This window comes from Tamandua tetradactyla, chromosome 8 (genome assembly GCF_023851605.1).
Source record: "Tamandua tetradactyla isolate mTamTet1 chromosome 8, mTamTet1.pri, whole genome shotgun sequence".
Taxonomy (NCBI): domain Eukaryota; kingdom Metazoa; phylum Chordata; class Mammalia; order Pilosa; family Myrmecophagidae; genus Tamandua; species Tamandua tetradactyla.
In genome coordinates this window covers 21,065,720-21,075,591 of record NC_135334.1, presented here as the reverse complement: position 1 = coordinate 21,075,591, position 9,872 = coordinate 21,065,720, and positions in this window count along the sequence as shown.

Sequence of the window (9,872 nt, the reverse complement as noted above, 5' to 3'; positions counted from 1 at the left end):
TTTGAGAATGGCGGGAGAATGAGGAGAATGATGGGAGAGCAACAGAGCAGAGTCATGAGATTGACGAGAGAACCAGCCAGTGACCTTTAGAGATGAAGAAGGAGAACGCCCCCGGGAGCTTCCTTCCTTCCTTTCCTGGAGAGGAAACTGGAATACATAGCCATGTTTGTTAAGTGTCCTTCCAGTTGAGAGAGAAACTCTTAACTTCATCGGCCTTCTTAAACCAAGGAATTTTTCCCTGGATGCCTTAGACTGGACGTTTCTATAGACTTGCCTCAACTGAGACATTTCCACAGCCTAAAATCTGTAAACTTGCAACTTTTAAATTCCCCTTTTTAAGAGCCATTCCATTTCTGGTTTATTGCATTCCTGCAGCCAGCAAACTAGAACATTGATTCTCTCTATTGTTTTTTCATTCTCTATTTCACTTATTTTTGCTCTAATCTTTGTAATTTCCTTCCTTCTGCTTATTTTGGGTTCAGTTTTGCTCTTCTTTTTCTAGTCTTCAAGTTTTGTAATCTCCCCTCTTTTTTAATGTAAACTTTTAGAGTTATCAATTTCCCTCTCAGGGAAAATTTATGCATTTTGCTGCATACCATACATGTTGGTGTGTACTGTTTTCATTTTCATTCACCTCAAGAGGTTTCCTCGTTTCCCTTGTGATTTCTTCTCTAATCAATTAGTTGTTTAAGAGTATGTTGCTTAATTTCCATGTAGTTGTGTATTTTCTACTTCTCCCTCTGTTATTGATTTCTGGCCTCATTCCACTGTGACCAGAGAAGATATGTCAATATTTTTTAATGTATTGTGACTTGTTTTGTGATCTGAGATCTGGTCTGTCCTGGAGAATGGTCCATGGGCAGTCACAAAGACTGTGTATTCTGATGTTGGGTGAAATGTTCTCTATATATCTGTTAGGTCTATTTGATTTAGAGTATCATTCAAGTCTTCTATTTCCTTATTGATCTTCTGTCTAGATGTTCTATTCATTATTGAAAGCGGTGTATTAAAGTCTCCTGCTATTAATGTAGAACCATCTATTTCTCCCTTCAAATTTGTCATTACTTGCTTCATATATGTTGGGGCTCTGCTGTTAAGAGCATATGTATTTATAAGTGTTACATCTTCTTATTGAATTGACCCCTTTATCAGTTATTGGTTTATAATGACCATATTTTCCCTCAGAACAGTTTTTTACTTAAAATCTATTTTATCTGATATTAATATCACTACCCCAGCTCTCTTTTGGTTACTACTTTCATAGTATATATATTTTCCATCCTTTCACTTTCATTATGTCTTTGAATTTAAGTCTCCTCTCTTGTAAAAAGCATATAGTTGTGTGTATTAGTCAGGGTTCTCTAGAGAAACAGAACCAACAGGAGATAATTGTAAATATGAGATTTATGAAAGTGTCTCATGCAACCATGGGGATGTGAGTCCAAAATCTGCAGGGCAGGCCGTGAGCGGCCAGCTTCAAGAAGGTCCTGGACAAACTCCCCAGGAGAACCGGCTGGCTGGCTGAAGTGGCAAGAGAGATTCTCTCTTCTGAATTATCCTTAAAAGCCTTCGGGTGATTAGATTAAATGTCACTCATTGCAGAAGACACTCCCCTTACAACTGACTGCAGTTGTAATCAGCTATGAATGCAACCTCTCTGCTTATTATTTAAGCCCATGAAATGTCCTCACAGCAACAGAAAGGCCAGCACTTACTTGACCAGACAACTGGACACCATCACCTGGCCAAGTTGACCCAGAAGCCTGACCATCACAGTTGTGTCATGCTTTTTCATCCAATTTTCCAATCACTGACTTTTGATTGGAGAGTTTAATCCATTTACATTTAAAGTCACTACTGATAATGCAGGACTTTCTTCTGCCATTTTGCTTTTTAGTCTTTGCAAGTCTTATACCATTTTTGTTCCTTAATTCTTCCATTAATGCCTACTTTCATATTTATTTGATTTTTCATATTGTACCATATTGAATCCCTTCTCATTTATATCTGGATATATTTTCCATATAATTTCCTTGTGGTTACTATGGGGTTAAAATTTAACATCCTAAATGCATACCAATCATATTTGATTTGGTGCCAATTTGATTTTAATAACACATATATACACCATACCTATAACCCTTGTCCCCTCCACCTTTTTTTGTACTTGTTACCACTTACATCTTTGTATATTGTACATCCCAGAACAAATTTATCATTACTTTTTGTGCATTTGTATTTTAGCATCTGGACACAGAAAAAAAGAAGCCACGGGGAACAGCTAGGGCTGGAAATCAATGGAACCTGAAAAAGAAAGGAGAAGAAAGCTGCCATGTGTATTGCCATGTGACAAAAAAGCCAAGGAACCCCCAAAATTGCTGGCCAGGCAGAAAATACTGACTCCAGGAGGAAGCAAGTCTTCTAGTCTCTGAAAGTGTGAGCCAATAAATCCCTGTTGTTATGCCAACCCACTGTATGGTGTATTTTAGCTGCTGGGAAATTAAAACACGAGGGGTGTCTAGGACCTATGCCAGGTGAGAATCCTCTGAGCTTTCATAAGCGCCTGTGGAAGGGAGGGAGGCTGGAGAAGGGAAAGATCTCAAAGGGCAGGTTAGTACAAACCAAGTGAGCACATGCCCGAGCAATTACTGAGCACCCTATGGGTGCCCATACCTGAGCTTGACTTTGGTAGAATGCAAAAAAACCCTGAAAGGACTCACAATCCAATTAAGATGATAAGGTAGACATGCCTTAAAAAGAGAAATTATAGGCAACCCAGGCTGCAGCGCCCACCAGTGCAGAAGGAAGGAAGCTGCTCACCCCCATTTCCATCCCATCAAACAATGGTCCTCTGAGGGGAAGTCAAGTTCTCTTTATCTGGGCAGGAGCATGGGACACGGGATACCAAGCATCACAGCAGGGTCACCTTCTCACTCTCAAAAAATAGTCTAGACCACAGCTGTGATGGGGAGAGGAGAGGAAGGGGAATAGGGATGGGTGCTAAGGGGCTGGTGACTGCATGGCAGGAGGAACAGCTGAAACAAGGAGGGTGAGGGATTGGAAAGGAAAGTATGAGGAAGACAGGTTAACTCTTTGGTTAACTGGAGGTCTGTCCTATAAAAGAGGGAGGCTTTGCCAGGAGGGATTTAGACAAGAATGGAAGTAATTGAGAACCAGATTTTAGCTGGAGCTGCCCAGAGACAGGGTGGTCTGCCTTGGGAGTAACTGAACTCCTAGTACTGGAGGCATTTTAACAGAGCTGAATGTGAATTCCACGTAAGCAGTGACTCAGTTGGATTTGATCCTTGCTATATGCCCAGAGTCTAGATATTAGCTGGTAAATGGTAGATCCTTACTAAGTATTTGGTAAATATTTATTTGTTGAATACCCATCTGTTAAGGGAAGTTAGATTAATAGCATTAAGGCACAGGTCCGGTCATAAATTGTTAGAAATTTCTACTATATTTAGCCATATTGCTGGGTTATTTCCAGGCAACCAAACAAAACAAAAACAAACAAACAAAAAACCAAAAGTCATGCCTCTTCTCATAAGAACCTCACAGTTAGTGGGGACACCAACATTTATATCTAATAGGTCAATAAAGAACAAACAGTTCCAGTTAAAGATGGCTGTGTGAACCCACCCATTAGCCTGTGCTCTCCTTAAACCCCATGAAAATGATAGTAAAGAAAAATTTTTTAAAGGTATTCAGTCCTCCACTCTTAAATAGGAGCTGAGAACCAAGAATTAGCATTTAAAAGAAAAAAATCGCTAACTTGAGAGATAGAGACCAAAATAAACAGAAGAAAGCAACTTAGCTGAAATGAGTACTATGTAGAAAGAACAAAACTTCAAAGAATATTAATACCCTTAGAGAGATAAGTAAAGATAATTGCATGAAATAAGAAATGGATGTTATAAAAGAGAGCAAAAAAAGAACTTTCGGTGGTTAAAAATATGGTAGCAGAAATGAAAAATTCAAGAGAAGCATTAGAAGATAAAGTTTAGGAAATCTCCCAGAAAGTAGGATAAAGACAAAGAGAAAGTAGAAAAGATAAGAACACTAGAGGTGCAGTCCGGGAAAGCCTTTATATGAACGAAAGCATGTCCAAGAAGAGAAAAGGAAGAAACAAAATCATAAATTAATTCAAGGAAAGGTTCCCAGGACATGGGAGCCTGAAGGACGTGAGTTTCCAGCCTGAGAAAGCTCACCAAGTGCCCACCATGGTGGAAAATGCCCCACACCAAGGCACAGCTTTCTTCAATTTCAGAACACTGGAAACGCAAGAAAATTCTACAAGCTTCCAGAGAGACAGAGGGGGAAGGATAGTCACAAAGAATTAGGCATAAGAATGGCATCTTTATAGGCATACTCATGTAAGTACTGAATATTCTAACAGAAATTACATTATAAATAGTCAGGATGAGGGAGGTGAGAAGTGTGTGTGTGTGTGTGTGTGTGTGTGTGTGTGTGTGTGTGTGTGAGGTGGGGGTTAGAGAGCAAATGAGCCAAACCCTCATTCTACATTAGTGGTGAATCAATAGATATGGCCAAAAAAATGGAAGAACTGCAAAGCAGCAATTCAAGCATATTTTAAAGAGATGTGGAGGTAAATATCAAAAGAATCAGCAAAAAGCACTGCAAGTAGTTGCTTTTGCCTGGAGTGGGTGGTGGAAACGAGGGGATTGCTGTTGAGTTTTATTTTGTTTCTAATAACAAACCCTCTTTACACTATGTGCATGTATAACACTGATGAAATAAAAATATAAAACTAAAAAAAATGGGCATGTGCTTTTTGTTATATTATTATACATTTTTGTACGCCTTAATCTTTCATAATTTTTTTTTTTTTGAAGAAAAACCCCAGGCCTGATGGCTTCAGAGCAGGGACAGATTTCTGGGGGCTGGAGCTGTCAGAGAAAGCTCTGGGGGCGGGCTTCCTCTAGCCGAGCTGAGTGGGCAGAGGGGAAGCGGAGGGCATCTTGGGAAGAGGGGACTGGGCTGAGCACAGGCTCAGGGAGACTCTGACTTAGGTGTGTTCAGTATGTTCTTTGCTTTGATTCCGTGGAATGCTCACCTGTATTTTGCTCACAGGTGGAAAGTGAGGTGGATTGTGGGGGAGAACGAGAGCTAGGGGAGAAGCCTGGACTTCACCCAGGGGGCTGGGAGGGGGTGGGATGAAAGCTGTGCTAGCAGAGGATGAGCTTTCTGAGGAGGTGGGGGCCATGGGAGAGGCTGGAGGCAGGGGACCAGCTAGTGACTCTCATTGAAAACCCATGGTGGGGCTTGGGTGGGGGCAGGCGGAGTGGTACAAGGGGGATGGTAAGACGTTCCGAAGTTGACAGGAAAGAACCTGGTGTTCACTGGAGGTGAGGGACGGATGGAAGAGTCCAAAGTGATGAAACTTTGGGAGGTGGGGGAAGGATGGGGTCCTGGGGAGCAATGGAACACAAGGCGGGGAGTGGGAGGGGGCAACTCTGATGGGTTCCAGAAGACTGAGGTGGCAGAGGACCAGCAAGTACAAAGGACTGCTGCCCTTGGGAGAGAGGAGGGACTGCAGTTCTAGAGGACCTGATGGGAAACAAAAGACCCCTGTGACAACTGACGTGCTTCTTGACTTCACAGCCTCCAAGGGCTTTTTCAGAACCAGGTTTGTGGGATGGGGAAGGCGGTGAGGAAACCGAGGCTCCCACCAGATGAAATGACTCAACCCACGGGCCCGAAATCAATACTCTGGTCTTTTGCCTCCAAATTCCAGGACTTTCCTCCAACCACCCTGGTAGGTGATAGGAGTGGATGTGGCCTCTGAACAAGCCCGTAGGGGGCAAGAGTAGAGGGCCCAGGGGCTGGGCACACCTGGGAGGGGACCCAGAGGAAGAGAGCAGGGTGGGGACCAGAGAAGGAAGTGGCAGGTACCCAAGCAGAAGAGGTGGGGTTCATGAGGACGTTAACAATGAAGCGAGGCCAGACCAGGTGTGTGAGCTCAGGCCCTGTGCTCGGCTCTTTATCTCATTTAGTCTGAGAAGCAACTCTGAAATTGGTGATGCAGATGAGCAAACTGAAACCAACATTTTCCAAGGTCATTTCATTACTGAGTGGTGGAGGCAGGATAGGAATCCAAGCATCTGTCCCAGAGACCTGGAAATTCAGCTCTGCAATGTCGCAGGTTGTATGTCTGCCAGCCTACCGGGTAGGGGACGGGGCCCTACTTTTTAAATTAAAACATATTTTTTATTATTAGAAATATAGTTTTTGTTGTTGTTGTTGTTTTTTTACCATTTTACCAAAAGTAGTACATGCTCATCTTAAAAAATAATAATAATAAAGTATGCCATGACCTAAAGACAAGGGGACTCGCCTGCCACCATTTGTGCACTCGCCCTAATGAGGGCAGGACCAGGACAGGACTGCCTGGGACCCCAGAAGACTTAAGTTGGGAACCCTGGGAGTGGGTTTCAGCATGGTCACACACCCTCGGAAAGGTTTGCAAAAGCCTGTTATAGGTATATTTTTCTGTTAGGAGCATCCATCCAGAGTGGTGGCCTCTCCTAGGTTGAAAAGCCAGGCCTTGGGGGGTGCTCTGAGGGGGGTGCCCCGCCCATGCAGGGAAGTGGGGGGTGGCGGGTGTCACTGTGTGCGTGTGCATGTGCATGTTTGTGAACTTCCTTGTGACCATGTGGGTATGTGGGCCTTACTTGCGATTATGAACTGTGTCTATGAGCACATGGTTGTGTTTGGGGTGTCTGTGAATAAATGTGCGTATGTTCTGCATGTACATGTTAGTGTATGGAGGTCTGTGAGTGTGTATGTGGACGCAAGTGTGAGACTGTGTCTATAGTTATGAATCCTGGGCCTGGGGGCAGGCACATTTGTGTATGAGGGTGCCCGCGCACGTGTGCATGTGTACAGATGTGTGTGTCCATGTGTGCGTGCATGTGAATGGAAGTGCGGGATGCATGCTTTGTGATTATGGACCATGTGTAAGAGGACAGGTGTCTAGAGACGGGTGAGCGAATGTGAAACGTGGGTGGATTTGTCTGTGGGTGGAGGTGTGAGGATGTGTGTGTAGTTAGGAGTCCTGTGTCTGGGGGCAGGTAGGTGTTTGGGGGTGGGAGAGAAGCGGGGTGGGGGGGGCAGGAGAGGTACCTGCACATGAGCATGTGCCCGCATGGCTGTTTGTATCTTTACAGATATTTACCTGGGTGTATGGGGGGATGGGACATCAGAACTCCTGATGGTTCCCCCCATTTCAGCCCCCAAGCTCTCAGGTCCTGCTGCCACTTGGATTCTGGGACAGCAAGGCAGAGGGAAATGCCCAACATCTTTTCAGCTGCCCTTGGAGGGCCTGGGGGCAGGGAGAGCAAGAGTGCTTGTTTATACCCCAAATACCTTAACAACAGGCAATTCCGCGTGAGGGGTGGGGGAGGGGCAGGGACAGGCAGCCTTCAACCTGAAGGACACAAAGATATTATTAACCGTGCTGGGGACAGACTCTGAGTCCCTGGCGAGGTGGGGGATGCTGTATTCTTTTTTTGCTCCTCTCTCCCTTGCACGCCTTTTCGCACAGCTTTGGAATAACATTAATTTATCTAATGCGTGCACGCCATAAGTTACTTTTTTAATTATTATGATCAAAATATTGCTTAAAATTGACGCCAGCTGCATGTGTTTCTGTCGGAGATCATAATTGCAATTGTAAATTGGGGAGCAGCTCAGCTCCGGGAGCTTCCCTGAGTAACAGCCCCGATACCATTATGGAGCGATGGATAAAAATAAACTGCCAGATCGCAAGGCAAAAACACGCCAGCGCGAGTTAAAAAGATAATTAGCTGAGCAGAAAGGGAAGCCGCCAAGTTCCCGGCTCGCGGAGGCGGGGGCGGGGATGGGGCCAGTGCCCGGGGGTGGGGATGGGGGGGGCCGGTCTGGAGGGCTCGGGAAAGGGGCCGGAGGGGAGAGGGGAGCTGAGGAGGGGTCTCCAGGCCTATGGTCTTGGGCTGATCGGATTCCTGCTCTGTACCCCACTTTTGCTTTCTGTAAAATGGAGAAAATAAACACACCTTGGATGGCTCCGATCAGATGATGGGTGTGAAAGTTTTTTGGAAATCCACAAGTTCCACATCTGAGTAAAGAGGTTTTTGTTAAGAGGGACAGGGAGACTATTTTTCGTTTTGTTTTCACATTCCCTGTCAGGAGGTTTGTTTAGGTTAGTATGGTGGGTTTTCTACTCTTCCTTCCTCCCCAAATTTCTGTCTACCCAGAACCTTAGACCGTGCCCTTGTCTGGAAATTGGGTCGTTGAAAATGTGATCAAGTTTCAGATGTAATCTCTGCTGAGATGACCACCCTGTTGGGTCAGGGTGGGCCCGAAATCCAGGGACCTGCACTCTCCTGAGAGGAGAGGGGAGAAGCCACGTGGTGATGGAGCCGGGTTCCATGCAGCTACCACTAGGGAAGGCCGAGGATGGCTGGTGTGCTCGTCGGGGTTCTCTAGAGGAGCAGAACCAACAGGGGATATCTGTAAATAGGAGATTTATAAAGGTGCCTCATGCAACCCTGGGAAGGTAGAGTCCAAAATCCTTAGGGCAGGCTGTGAAGCTGGTGGCTCCGATGAAGGGTCTGGATAACTCCACAGGAGAGGCTCGCTGGCTGAAAAAGCAGTGAAAAAGTGTCTCTTCTCCCCTAAAAACCTTTAACTGACTGGATTATACCTTTGGTGGGAGGCACGCCTTAGTGGATCAGGGATGAAATCAGCCGCAGATGCAATCAACTGACTGATGATTTAAGACACCAGCCTCCCAGCTTGTCAGCCAGCCGCGAAATATCTTTGCAGCAACGTCAGGCCAGTGCTTGCCTGACCAGACAACTGGGCATCATCACTTGGCCGAGTTGACACCAGAACCTAACATCACAGCCGGTTAACCCCAGAAGCTGGGGAGAGACAAGGAAGGACTCTCCCCTAGAACCTCGGGAGGAAACAACTCGTAGACCCCACGATTCTGGATTTCTATCCTCCAGAACTGTGAGAGAGTAAATTTCTGCTGTTTTAAGCCCCCGGGTTTGTGGTTCTCTGTTATGACAGCCTTAGAAGATGAACACAGCTGGCTTGGAAAGGGGGCTACATGTCTAGAGCAAAAAAAAAAAAAAAAAAAAACAAACCTCTTGGAACATCATGGGTGAGAGAGAAGGCCTTGGAGTTCTCTTAAATCCACTCATTCATTCAGCAATATTTACTGAGCACCCTCTGTGTGCAGGAACTGGTTCTGGGATCAGGAATATGGCAGTGAACAAAACAAAGCCCCTGCCGGCGTGGAGCTCGCATTCTAGTGGGGAAACACTGGGCATCATCCCAGTAAACAACGGAATGCTACGGAAGTGAATCATAGAGCATGTTAGAAGCCGGTGCGTGTTAGGTGTGTGATTTGGGGCACGTCGCTTAGCCCAGTACTGCCCAACCTTTCTGACAGAGAGGCATATGACATTGCTGTCTCAGCAGTACGAATACTAATAAATGGTGCTTATCTGGTGCGTGCTCTGTGCCAAACGCTGCTCTGAGCACCTGCATGTATAGTAAGGTCTTTCATCCTCATAATGACTCTAGGAGGCAAGGGGAACATAATATTTTGGAGTTCTGTGGGGCATACCTACAAAGCTGCCGTACTGTGGCTGCCACCCTCTCCCTGGTAACTCATTTACCACACGCCTCTCGGAGCGTGACTCTCCACATCTGAGATATGGGGACAAGAATAGTGTCCTTCTCACCAGGGGACTGAGAAAAAGGCCATGCTTGGACGTCATTAATGTTCAAGCTCTGCTGGCCTTGGTCAGGGGAGAGTCCGGGAGCTAGTTGGGGGCAGAGAGAGACGGGCTCCC